The 13,297-nt window shown below is 44.9% G+C and overlaps 1 protein-coding gene across 1 annotated transcript in view; it reads left to right on the top strand.

Moving 5' to 3' along the window:
- The first annotated feature begins 1,057 nt into the window (after window positions 1–1,057).
- Window positions 1,058–13,297, top strand: part of PAK1 (p21 (RAC1) activated kinase 1) — a 75,483-nt gene continuing 63,243 nt past the window's right edge. Inside the window, exon 1 of the mRNA XM_057377741.1 lies at window positions 1,058–1,441. The gene's annotated coding sequence lies outside the window, so the exon portion shown is untranslated. The remainder of the gene's footprint in view (window positions 1,442–13,297) is intronic.

The raw sequence follows: 13,297 nt of genomic DNA on the forward strand, positions 1-13,297 counted from the left end.
GTGGTTGAATAGATGTATTTGGCAAAATGTCTTGTCAGACAAGGCATGCTTATGGAGTATTTTGGACTGATCTCTTGCCTGGCTTCAAAATTTATTTTTTAAAATTATCAGGGTGCATCCATGTTTCTGGAGCCTCTGGGMTTTCAAGCATGGTACAAAAGGAAGTCACTCTTCAGTTCTCAATTCAGGGCTGAAGGGTAACTGTTGGCTTTTAATTCCAGCTTTGATGGAGCCCCATTTATGGTTCCAGCATTTAAGCTGAGCTGCATGGTTTTAACCTCAGTTCCGGCCCAGCAGCAATCCTGTAAACTCTCATCCATCTCTGGGATGCTTGATACAGGCTGAYCCTGTCGCTGCCTTTGAAGTGTAGTGACTGATACGTATTACCCTAAACTACACAAAAACCTTTATGTTGCAACCAGAGGACAGACTACGGCCAGACGGTGCTTGAGGSAGCTCACGCAATCTGCCTGTGTGCGTGGATTTGAATCCAATTTTAAATGTATCCGACAGAGGGAAGTGCTTCAAACTGCAATTCCACAGCAGGTTCAGCTGACTGAAATCAGCTCTGTCGCAGCCCCCCGCTCCCTATCAGTCCCAGACTCGCATTCTCGCTTCCTCCATTTGTTTGCTTTTGCGGTGTTAATTTTCTGCTGGTTTAGCTCCCGAACAAACTTATCACGGAAACTGATAACCGTTGGTACAAGGGGAAAGGGCGAGACTGTGGCAGCGCTGTCTTAATGTGTCATGTATAGGGGCATGCTGTCTCGGTGTAAAGCTTGTCTCCCTTTGCCTGCATCTACCTGCTTCACTGGAGCATTTCACCTTTGTACCTCAAGAGAACACGTCCCAAGAACACCTCAGCATGCCCGGGCTCTCTTCTCGAGAGCCGTGCGCTGTACGYGCAATCAAACCCCTCCTCTTTTTCTCTCCAAGCAGAGCACAAGAGCTGAGCCGAAAACTCCTGTGAACTAGGGTGACAAGTTTCCAGCAAGCTTTGGATCGCSGGGAGAGGGAACACCCGGATCCCGGCAATATAAGGTATAGGCRGCTTCGACTTGTGCAACACAGCAGCAGGGCAGAGCCCGTTTTATTCTTGCCTTTTTTGGATCTGCACGCACACAGTCCTCAGCACAATGGAGCCGGCTCTGCGATAGCGCAGCGAGATACGAGCAGCAGAAATAAAGTCATTGCGGCGCTGCTCGCCAAGGCTGCAAGTGCCGGCGATCCACTCCCCGCGTGGCCGCTCCGCCGATGGCGTGATTCCCAAAGACTTGTACGTCCCAGGCAGGCCAGCGCCGCTCCCGCCCTCTGCCCTGCGGAGCGGCGGCGCTCCGGGAGCCGYCTGCAGCCGCAGCACGGCCGGAGCACAGCCCGCGGCTCCCCGAGGCAGCGCCGAGGCCCACCACGCTCCGGGGTCCCGATCTGCTGCGCCGGGAAGGTACCAGCCCCCTCCCACAAAAACTTTCCACCGCGGGCCACTCGGCTGCGGTGCTGCCCCCCGGCCGCCGCCGAGCGAAGCGGGAAGGACCTGCCCCCTCCCAGCTCCCCGCTCCCTTCCCCGCCCCGGCGGGCCCGGCTGCCCACCTTGGCGGCAGGGGGGCTGCGGGGCGGGCCCCCCGGAGCCAATGGCCGCGGCAAGGCGGGCAGGGTGCGGGGGGCGGCGCCGGGCCGACAATAGGGGCGGTSTGGGCAGCGGGGCCGGGCGGGGAGCCGGCGGAGAGCCGGGCAGCACCTTGCGGCGGGCGGAAGGTGAGTCCCGCCGAGCCGGGGAAGGGGATTTCCTCGCTTGTTTTGTAACTGGGAAGTTTGCGCGGGGGCTGAGCGGACGGGTTCGTTCTTCTTCAGCTCTCACCTCCCTCTCTTCTTTGTAAATTTTCTTTTAGAAGGGGGTTACTGAGCCTGCCTTCCCACTCTTCATTTCCCCCTCCTGACTCCCCGCTCCTGCATCCCCGGCTCATTCATTTAACAAAGAGAGTTGGTCTCAGCCGTCGGGCTTTGCGAGCGGGGAGCCCTTCGGGGCCTCATGCTTGGGGTCCCGGGGCAGAGTTTGGGGTGGAATCGGGGCTCAGCTCACAGTTTCTGTCAAGCACCCCGTCCTGGCTTCGGCCGGAGGGGCGGGCGCTTTGCGCYAGCACAAAGAATTGAGGGGTTTACCCACGCTGGGCGATGGGGTGATGAAGCCTCGGGCTTTGTGTGGCTGGTGAAGGAGGGATGGAGAGGTGGGAGCTTGTCTTTTAACCCCTCCGCCTGCGTGTGTGTACGAAACCGTGGYTTTTTGCTGTTGAAGTACTTACAAAGCTAAGACGAACTTTGGGATCGTGGCATAATTCAGATTGGAGGGGAAGTCAGGTGGTCTCTAATCCAGCCTCCTTCAAARCAGGGGTTTATGCCCGGGGAGCAGTGAAGGGACATCGGGGATGGGTGGCATTCTGGGTGCTCTTTGCTCTTGAATGCTCCTGGGAGCCCGAAGGAGGAGGCAGCACCAGCAGGACGAGTCTTCAGARGCAGAAGCGCTTCTGTCTTCTGCTGTGCATGGAAATGCCCCAATCCACAGCTCTCCCATGCCTGCAATCCCTGGTCTTGCTGCCTTTGTTATCCAGAGGGCTTAAAATTCATGATTGTTGGGAGTAGCTGGCTCCATCCGTATGTGTGTCACGGTGCATCTGCTCCTGCTGAGCAGTACTTGATCCTTATTCCGACATTGCCTTCAGGAGCAAGATTTATAAATAGGTGTCAAAACGCAGCTCTTTGCTTGGGACTGGCTGTAAGGCATGTACTTTGTGTGGTAATTAATATGAGATATGTGCGTGTGTTGTGTGTAAGAACAACCATGAAAGCTGTTCAGTTAGCCAAGCTTTTTATTTTCGGAGTGAAAGCAGGTATTGCGGCTGGGTGAAATGGCTGTGTCGGGCACAGACGGAAGAATGTTTGTTTTCTTTGCTCACATTTACTCTTTGCACAGTGGCTCACGGTTGCCTTTCACGGAGCCACCTCCCCYTTTTCCGTAGCTGGAGTTGCCTTGTGCTATGCTCATTACCTGGCCAAGCAGGGAGCATCTTCCTGTCTGTCGCTCCAATATCTCTTAGTRTGGGTGTGTTGATCTTGCTCTCAGCTTTATAGGCTAAGGCTGGAAAAACTCCTCCTTGTGGARCAGTTTGTGTGTGTCCACTGGATGCTTGGAAATCGCTTTTCCCTGTGCATTTTTTTGTGGGTAAGTCAGAGAAGTGAAGCTCATCTCTGCACAGAGAATGGAAGGTGCAGTGGGAATTTAAATGTGTCTAAATACCGATTCGCTTTAACTCTGGATTGCCCGTCTTGTGCCACAGAACGGAATTTGTTCTCAGCTGTACTATATAACAAAGCTGGAGTCTAAGACTGGACAATAATAAGCCAGGTGATTTTTTTAGCCCTTTTTGAGTCCTGTGTGGAAGGACCAGCATGTTTAAATAGGATGATATAACTACTTTTCTTTGGTTTGGAGACGAAAGCCAAAAAATAATCTTGAAGAGGAAAATGYTCTTGTTGCCTGACAGCAAGAATACTTTTATTATTTTTTTGGGGAATATTATGTGCTCTGGATGTTGTTCATTGAAAAAAGAAAAGTGGGGCTTTTCGTTCATGATTTTCTGTACATTGTGGGGATGTTGGAAGAAATATGTGCCAAGTCCAATATAACTGCCACAACTGAAAATCTATTGCTTGTTTATTGTGTTTCTGATTGCCTTGCTTGCACTGGATTGAAAAGTGATGCTAGTGTCTTTGCTCAAGAGGTCAAAGAATTCTTTTATTATCCTTTTCYAGGTCTGTGAAGGGAGACCTTTCTCTCAGCTTTGTTTGCAACACATTAATTTCACCTAGTTTGCTAACTTGTGTTTTGTCTTTTTATAAATAAAGGTGAGCTGCAGTAGGGCTTCTTTCCTTCATTTTCCCTTTTGTGCACCTGTCTCACTTCCTTGGTGTGGGAAGTTCTGTAATTTCAAAAGCTTGTTGTTATGGTCCAATTTCCTTATATGCTTAAGAGTGCACAGAACAACCTAGAAGTGAAATAAACTTTTCCCAGTAAAAAAATACAGAAATGTTTCAGAGCTGCACCCTCAAGGTGTTGYGGTTTTAGTTTATCCTGTCAACAGCGGATAATAGAAGCAAATAGTCTTTGTAAAGGAACTGACCAGCCTTGGTGAGAAAGTGCAAGACACAGGTTGAAACCAGACAACTAAAAAAAAAGCCATGTTTCTTAAAAGCCTGGTCCACCATTAGCCCTCTGACAGGTACAAGAATGCCTACTGTTGGCCTTTTACCTCCATGCGAAGGCAAAATAATACTGTGTGCCAGAACTGTATTTGTCACAGAGTGTTTTTCTATACCTGGCAAGGAGCTGAACTAATTTTCTCAGCCTGATGCCTTGGCTTGTATAGGTTTTGGGGAGAATGTAAGCATGTTCTGCTTGATGCTGAAGGCTTGCTCTTATGGAGAAAATAGTCCAGTGTGTGACCCTTCTTAGGCACTRGCACAGCTCTCACCTGGGAGGAGCTGCTTTGCATCCCTGTTCCSAGAGATGGGAGTGGTTGGGTCCATTTCCTTTGGGCAGCAGAGCTGGGACTGTCATCCAATGCTCACTGATGTGGCACAGGAGTCACAGTGATCAGTTCTTCCCATCTGAGGTWAAGGCACATGATGCTCTTTAGAAATGAATAGGTTAAAAGTACCTGGTGCTGCTTGTACTAATCAGGTTTTTGCTCAAACTGATGTTCAAGAATGAAATTCTTGCTCTTGGGTGCAGCCGTGCACAGCATGTGCAGGTGTGGATGTTATGGCTGTGACGTGATGACTGCTTCTAGCTTTATGTAGGAAAGGAAGCTGACTTTTGCCCTATCCCGCTTTAGGCACATCCTCAGAGCTATGGATGAGTCTTTGAGTCCTTCTGTGGTCTGTCTTCTTTCTGGCATGTGACAGTGGGGTGTGACCACAGTTTCAGGGCTCTCCATGGGATTCACTAGATAAAAACATGGATGCTCCAAGCTGAAAACATGGTTGCTYTGAGCTGAACATGTCTCCCCAGGCTCCCAGTGTGCTCTGCAGAGAGAAAATGGCCCTTTCAGGATGTGCGTTGTATCATCCTCCTGTAGGTGTTTTTAAAATAGGTCAGAGTTGCACTCTAAAAATGCTGATTCCTCTTGTGTTCTCCTTGGTCTCCTCTGTCTCCTGTGTGTTGTGTTGTGTTGTATGTGGGAGCAGCTGAGAGGAGTTTCACCCTCTCCTCTCACTGTGGGGATACATGCAGGCAGCATTGCTAACAGATCCATCGGCAAAAACACTGTGGTAGTGTGGCTTTCACCCTTTCTCTTCATTTTAGCACTTGTTTGTGGGGATGGGGGAAGAGGAAACAAAAAAAAAAGAAAAAAAAAAGCTAACTGAGAAGTGGATTTCCAGGGGACTTTGAAGAAAAAGTCAGAGTACTCAGTTGTGGTTTGTGTACTAATGTACTCTTTCAGACTGGCAATTCAAGTATTCCAGCTTCCACTCATACACTACCAATCTCCTGTGTATAGTCTGAGATGCRGGTTAAACAATAACTTCCCCTCCGTAGTTTCTTTCCTTCTTGCAATCTGTACTCTTTGGACCTRCCATATAGGTAGTTTGTTCCACTCTTAAGCTGGTACAACTGCCTTCAAGCCATTTTATTTCTTCCTGTGAAAAGTCAGAAGCGCTGCTGAATCAGGGCAGCCTTGTATCATCTTGGGTTTAAAAAAAAAGGAAGAGAAAAAAGTTACTGGTGTAGAAAAAGAGGTCCTAATTTGTGAAACTTGGGCCAGATCATAAGACTGCAGAAGCAGTAACCAAATGTAGTTTCAGAAAAGAAATAATTTCTACCAAAGTAGCCCTTTTTGATCCAAATGACCTGGTGAGAGACAGTGCACAAAATATATTGTGACTGCCTTGAAGCATATGACATCTAGCTGCAAACAATTCCTTGACTTAGGTGGGCTTTCAGCTATGGGACTGTGAGGAAGTCCAGTGGTATGTGCTGCATGCAGGTGAGGCATAAAGTCTTGTGTCATGCCTTTTTTCTTCTTCTTTTTCCATGAAATCTGTCCACCTGTAATCAAAAAGGAAAATGGTGGAGGAAAATAATTGCTGTTCATATTATGTGTGTTTTGGGAATGGAGGAGTTGTCCAAGTTTACCTGAAGGCATTKTCTCCTGCCCTTGTGAGCTTGATGCATGTAGTTACAGTGTCTGTCCATGGTTTTTTGATGGCATTTGATGACTTTCCAGATGGCAGCAGAGAGAAGGAAAATCAGATACAAAAGGTTAGGACACAGTTTGACAGATTGGCTTGCTAAGGTCACAGCACACTCTGAGTTACTTTTTCTTAGCATCAGTAGGATTTTGAACTGTCAGCTTCCYTAATGACTGTACATGAAACACAATTATTTCAGATGATGCTTCTCTTACAAAGCAAGGCCTGTTTCTCAGGGCTTATAWTCTATTAATGAAATAAGAGCTGGAGTGAGAAACATTTTTATTTGAACCAGTGGCTTGCATCATGTGTTTTTCTTCCCCTTTTGCATATAGTGTAATACAGAATACCTTGTCACTTATTTGGCATAAATAAAATTACAAGAGAGATTATTCTTTGTACCTACAYATTCCCAAATGCACGTTCTCTGCTGATCTTAAAACAAGAGTGGCTTGTCCTCTTAACCCAGACTCYTCTGTGGAAAGAGTAGAGACGTGGTTCCTTTTGTAAAACTTGTATTTAATTTCCTCAGCTATCTGTAAGTAAAGTTTATGCACTTCTGCCAACAAGTTCAACCTGAAGGTTTGTGCCAAGATGATTCTGTGATTTGCCTTTAGTAGGTATTTCAAGAATGTCTTATTTCAATCATGCTTTGAGAGTCACAGCTGAGTGTGGAATTCATGCACTTCCAGAGTCCAGACTTGTCTGGGGTGAAGGAAAAGCTGGTTTCCTTCAGCAGCAGAAGGGAGGRATATTTCAGCCCCTCTCTCCCAATTCTCTGTATGRTACTGAAGCTGTTAGATTCAATCARCTCAAGGCCCTGTGCTCACCTCTGTGTGAGGTGTCTGAGGCTGTTACTGAGCTCTCTAATKCCAGCGTGTGTCAAGGCAGAGGAGCAAAAAAATGAGCCCAGGCTCATAATGCATCCACTGCTTTTCTTGCTCATTAAACTGGTCACCTGGGCCTGAACTCCTGTGTCCCTTCACAAGAGAAGGTAGATTTGTCAGGTAACAGCTGCAAAGGACCAGGGAGTGCATAGCACAAAGAGGGATTAGCAGCAAGCAGACACGTCGGGATTTGAAATGCAATATTGATTAGCTCATTAAAATTAATAAGACAATTATAAAAGTCCCATTACATTTTGCAGTTCTTCTGGAAATAGAACAATTTATACGTCCTTATCCTTTCAGAAATAAGACACAAGACAAATTTTCATGTCATTTTCCTCTGCAAACCACAGGATGTGTTAACTTTTGATAGAGGCCAAGTTCATCAGTGTTTATTTAGTAAAATATTGTTTTTGGTGGGCCACTGTTTTTGATAGTCTGGAAGATGTAGCCACAGCATTRTGTACTAAAAAATTTCTTTCATTGAGAGTGGTCTAAATTAATGCACAGTTGGACTACTGTTGTTTTAGGTAGGGTCAAAAATTAAATGGAAGATATTCACATACTGGCCAATTTTAGCAAATCAGACAAATCTCTCTCAAAATACAGCACACAGAGGGRAAACTTTGATTCAAGCTCAGGAGCTCAAGGAACAAGCATTTGAAAGGGCATGTTGTTCCTGAAAGGGAAAATAGTCACATTTTTCCTAGTTCTTCAGAAATATGTGTATGGTCTCCATAATACATAAATGCAATTTTTCAGGCTACAGCCCTTATTACATTATGGAATCTTAAATGACTTAAGAGCTGGATTTCCAATGCAAATTTCTGTGCTTTACAAAGTATTGTGGGGTGGGATTTTTTTTTTTTTTTTGAATAATATGTTTAATAAAGGTTTTGCTTGAGAGGGTTTGAGCCACCTGACTCATGGCAATTCTGGCTGAAATGAGATATTGCTCTGGAAATACTCAACTTCTGTGTAAGAGAGAGGCTGGAAGAAGATAAAGTCATAAAATTAAGATACTGGAATGATTGTTAAGTGGATGGCACTTCTCATAGATGTAGTCACTGCTATTTCTTTTTTCCAAAGAAGTTTGATTAAATTTTTTTTGCCTCATTGCCCGGGAGAGCTAACTCTTCCGTTTAACTACAAAATGTTAACCATGAGCTTGTAGTTCGCATCCCTATTTTGCCCTGCCATTGTGGCCATCTTCAGTCCCACTTTGGAATAGGATGTGTGTTCAATTTYAGTGTTGCTTCTCTGGCCTCATGAGCACAGCAGATCACAGGTGAACATGAAAAAGCTTTGGGAGTTGAACTCAAAGGAGAGGCCTAGAAATGAAATGGTGATAGCACCACATAGCCCTTCATCAAAACCATCCCCTTCTGATAATCAAAGTCATTGGTAAGGTCCTCTGGTAAAATGTAGGCATGTTGTGGGTGTATGTTAAGGTGTTCGGTGTTTTCTGTTAAGCTCCAAGATTCTGGAGATGTGAAAGCTATGCAAAAGTATGTGTCATGGAAAAGAGATTTCTCCCACTCCTATATGTAGAGAGAAGTGACAGAATTTGATTCAAATGTGCCTTGAAGACTTAAAATAAAGAGGTTTAAGCACACAGRGGCTTTGGTTTGAGCCTCCAGTTCCTAATTTTGGGTGAGGAAGTGACAATATCTACTACCTCTTAACAGTGAGTTCCTAGCGTTATAACTTAATTCTCCAAAACCACTGAAATCTTCACTGAGTAGCCTTACTGAAAGCCAGAGAAGTTGTGAGGGAAGCAAGGGTAGGGAACTGCAACAACAGGTATTGTCTCACAGTTATCTTGATCTAATATAAAAATCTGCATTTTAATTTCTGGCTCATCAAGTTTCTTATTGTTGCATCAGCCTCTATGTCTTGGTAATAAGGTGTCYGGGAAAAATCACAGTCTCTTACATTTGTGTGTGCCATAAATTCTTCTATGCAATTTTGACTCCCTTGCTAGCAGAGAGGATGAGTAAAAAGGCTGCACCATATTGACAGAAATCAGCAGGAGTCTCATCCACTACCAGGCCACTGCCAAAAGACTCTGAAGAAGTGAGACTGGAAGTACTTTTCCAGGCTTGCTTTAATCCCTTTGCATATGTTCCTAAACCAGATTTTAAAGAGTATGGAAATTAAGCTGATATTTTTTTCTGGAGCTCCAACCTCCAGTGTCAGACTAGTGTCTCTCTTGCCATTTCTGGGAGCCCTGACAGGAAGATTGAACTTAACTTGCAGTGTGTATGGGGGAACTAACCCCTGTAGTCTTCCTGTTTGATTTMTTTTCTCTGCTTCCATTCCTTGATCACATCTCCTAAAGCATTGTTTGTTAGTTTGTTTTCCTTTTGCCTTTCTACAGAAACCTTGTTCATCTCCCGCCTATCTTTACTTTCCCTGGCCGCTCCTAAGACTGATGAGAAACAGATTCCTCATACTTCTGTCATCCTGAAGATACTGGGCAAGCACAGATGAGCAGCAGGGAGGCAAAATATTTTGTCCTCCACCCCAGTAAGAAGCGTCTTCTTCCAGGCTTGGGAGTAGGATGAAGACTGGGTAGGGGAAGAAGCCCATTATCTCTCTCTATCAAGCAAGTAGTTTTGGTGATGAGWTATCTGGAAATATTTAAATCTGTAGATTTCATTAGAAAGGCTGAGGAGGTAAGGGCAGGGCTGGAAATGGCAAAAGCAGGACTTGATTCAAGAACAGAAAGCAAACAACTCATGATTCCTTCAGGGCTCTCCTGCAAGATGGAAAACATGCAACAGTATATTCCTATGTGTAGGCTGTCTTTAAATGGAGGCAGACGGTCACAGGCAGTGTTTGGATTCTAGGTTCAATAAAGGCACATACTGCACTTAGAGGAGGCAAAACAGTGTCACTTGTTAGAAYTCAAAATCTATCTCTAAATGCCTCAGTGACTTGTCATCAAGTGACTCACTGCACTGTCATAGTAGGGCTTCTGGCTTTCACATCAAAGCTGTACTTGCTGAAACAGTGTCCTGCCAGCTCATATTAAGAGCCCCCACTCCCAAACTTGTTTCCAGTTTACTCGGTGAAGGGGGGATTTGGGTGTGTCGGGCAGGAGAAGGCTTCGAGGGCAGATCAGAAGTATCACTACCTTGTGGATTTCAGTGTGCCAGCTTTTTATTGGTTKTGTGGGTCCCTGAAGCAAGTCCTTGAGTTGCAAAACACAAACCTTCGGAAGTGATGAGCTGTAAAAAATTGTAAGAATTCAGTCATTTACTTTGTTCGACCAAAAATGTCTATTCTTGAGGGAAATGATTTCTTTTAAAGTTATTTGCTGCTTCAGAGAAATGCTAATGTTGAAATGATCTCAGCTTGATTTCCTTTATCTCCTTCAGTTTGTTAGATGATCATCAGCATAATTTTTTTTTCTTTGTTTTATTCACATTATCAGTTTTATTCCAGATGACTTTTTGTTTTTAAGGGCCAATTCTTTTTAACACTAGGTACATACTGCAGGGGCCCTTCCTGCCTTCTGATCCAATACTTACTCATCCTGGGACCTAGTCCAAATGTCACCAACAGTTTTTGTGTGGGCTTTTTTTGTTTGTTTCAAAAGCATTTCATCACATGCTGACATGTGGCAGCATTAAATGTGTAAAYCTGCATTTTAGGTTGTGATGGTCACAGAGATTGAAAGAATCTCAYCTGAGTAGCAAGTGGCTTTCTGCTTTTTACATCATACCTGCTTTAAATTTAGTATTACAGTGGATGCTCTGTGTTCCTGGTGATGTTGCTCTTTGAATCCCACCCTGTTATTTTGGCTCAGTATTCAGGAGCAGTGACTTCAACAAGGTGATCTCATCCAATGTGTGGTGTAGCTGTGTTTTGTTTTTCAAGGCTTGAGATCCTGTTCCATCTGCACTTCCTGTAGCTATAGGTAAATCATTTGAAATCCAAGCTGATGAGCATGCCTGATCTCTGTGCTCTGTCTCCTTTTTCATGAATTCATGTGCTTCCCTTCTGTGRTGGTGCTCTTGTGAGTGTTGTTTTTCTTTTCACTGGCGTGTGAATGGGGTGAGCAGGGAGAGGGCTCTATAAAGCATAACCTGTGCTAGTTTTAGCATAAGAACTCTCTCTTGTGAGGACTCTAAATTCCTAATGAAGTAACTACAAATTTTGGAGGAGRGTCTGTGGTTGACTTGACATTCTTCTTGACTAACATATGAGAAGGTTGTGTTTTGTTTTTTTCTCAAAACTAGCTTGCACTCTGCTCCTTCCCCAAACTATAAAGCAAGGATGTGGTGGTTGGCAGCTGTTTTCCTTTTGATGTGGTCAGCTCAAAATTAACGTTAAAAGTATAATTCTGAACGTGCATTTTCTTGGAGACTGAGTACATGATGAAAGGACAAGAGAGATCTCTCTTCACCTGCTGGGAGTGTGCTCTTCGCTTGAGTTTCTTAGGAGCTGCGATCAGAGGGTGAAGCTTGACACAGCTGAGCTCATTGTGGCACACAGCCATCCAAAAGCAAGGGTGCTTTTCCCTTTCAGCACTTGGCTGTGAGCTGACCTGGCAGGAAACTTTGCAAAGCAATATGAGTGACTGTAGCTGTGGTGTAGTACTGAGGATCATGCAGCTGCCTGCAGATCTGAAAGCTGGGAGTAAGGACTGTAAGACAAATGGTGAGATTTAGGGGCTCCTCAGAGCTGAAGCTCAAGTGCGTGCCTTTTTTCTCTGTCATTGTGGTACCTGGTGTATACAGCTTTTTATTTTGCTTATTTTGTTCTTATATCCCATCTGTCCCCAGGCTCTCTGAACCTCTAGCACCTGCCCAGTCAGCTCCTGCGGGACCTGCTTATGCTGTAGGTCTGAGAAGCCTTAGTGCAGAATGGATCTTATGGAATCATAGAATGGCTTGGGTTGGAATGACCTTAAAGATCATCTGRTTTCACCCCCCSTGCCATGGCCAGTCTTCACTCAAAGCCCCATCCAGCCTGGTCTTGAACACTTCAAGGGATGGAGCATCCACAACTTCTCTGGGCAACATGTGCCAGTGCCTCACCACTTTTATAGTAAAGAATTTTTTCCTAATATCAAATCTAAATCTACCCTCCTCCAGCTTAAGACCACCCTCACTTGCCCTGTCAGTCCATGCCCCTGTGAAAATTCTCTCTACTGCCTTCTCGTAGAGAAGCATATTTCATTTTGTATGAAATGTATTCCATTTAGCTAATGGAAGGGACTCTAAGGCATCCCTGAAGCCTTCTCTTCTCCAGGCTGGACAGCCCCAACTGTCTCACCCTTTTGTTTTTGACTCTCCTCTAGCTGGTTCTCTGTCTTTAATAAATGCATTTGTGAGAAAGACCCTGACAAAAAGTCATAATGGGATCGTGTATTTCTCCCCCACCCGTTGTTCTGTTGCTCTGACTCCTGCTCTGATTTCATATGCAGGCATAATGGTTGTAATCCCYGCTACGCTCTAGGGACTCCTATGCTTTACCTGGTGGGTTCATTAGTGTGGCAGAGCTTTTGGGATTTYCCCATCACTACCTGCATAATGTCTTGTGTCATGTAAGTGTTATAAGTATTCCTGGGAAGTTGTTCAGAACTGAAAGAATGATTATAAGCTGGGCCCAAACCTCTTCCAGCTGAAAGTGTATTTTTATTCCAAGACAGAATTAAGTTGCTAATGCTGGTGCCAGTCATACAAAATGAAATAATTCTACTGCTTAGCTGTTCCCCTTCTATCTTGCAATCCTCCACTTCATAGGCAAAGTGCTATAGTGTAGGAGTTGTACAAATGTTTGATGGCTTTTTCATGGAGGTGCTGTGATTCCTTGTCACCTTCCACCTAAACACTGCCAGTAAAGGCTCACAGTGAGCATATAACACAGCTGTGCTGGGGAATTCATATGCTTASTTCTGTCATATAGGTGTAAAGGGCAAACAGAGAAGCAGCAGTAACAGGAGGAATAGGAAAACACRTTTCTGATATAGCATAATGTCATTTTATCTCTGAATACCCTGCAATATGTACAGAAAGCCTTCAGCAACATCTGTGCCTCAGAATTCATAGCCAAGATGAAAACAAAACTTTCTTCTGGCAGGAACTGTGCAGTAGGTATTTGGTAAGATCTTCCTGGCATGAAAGAACAAAAACACAAAGTTGTGGATGTTTTTC

Source organism: Malurus melanocephalus, unplaced genomic scaffold (assembly GCF_030028575.1).
Source record: "Malurus melanocephalus ecotype Western Australia unplaced genomic scaffold, MMel_1.1 scaffold_322, whole genome shotgun sequence".
NCBI lineage: Eukaryota > Metazoa > Chordata > Aves > Passeriformes > Maluridae > Malurus > Malurus melanocephalus.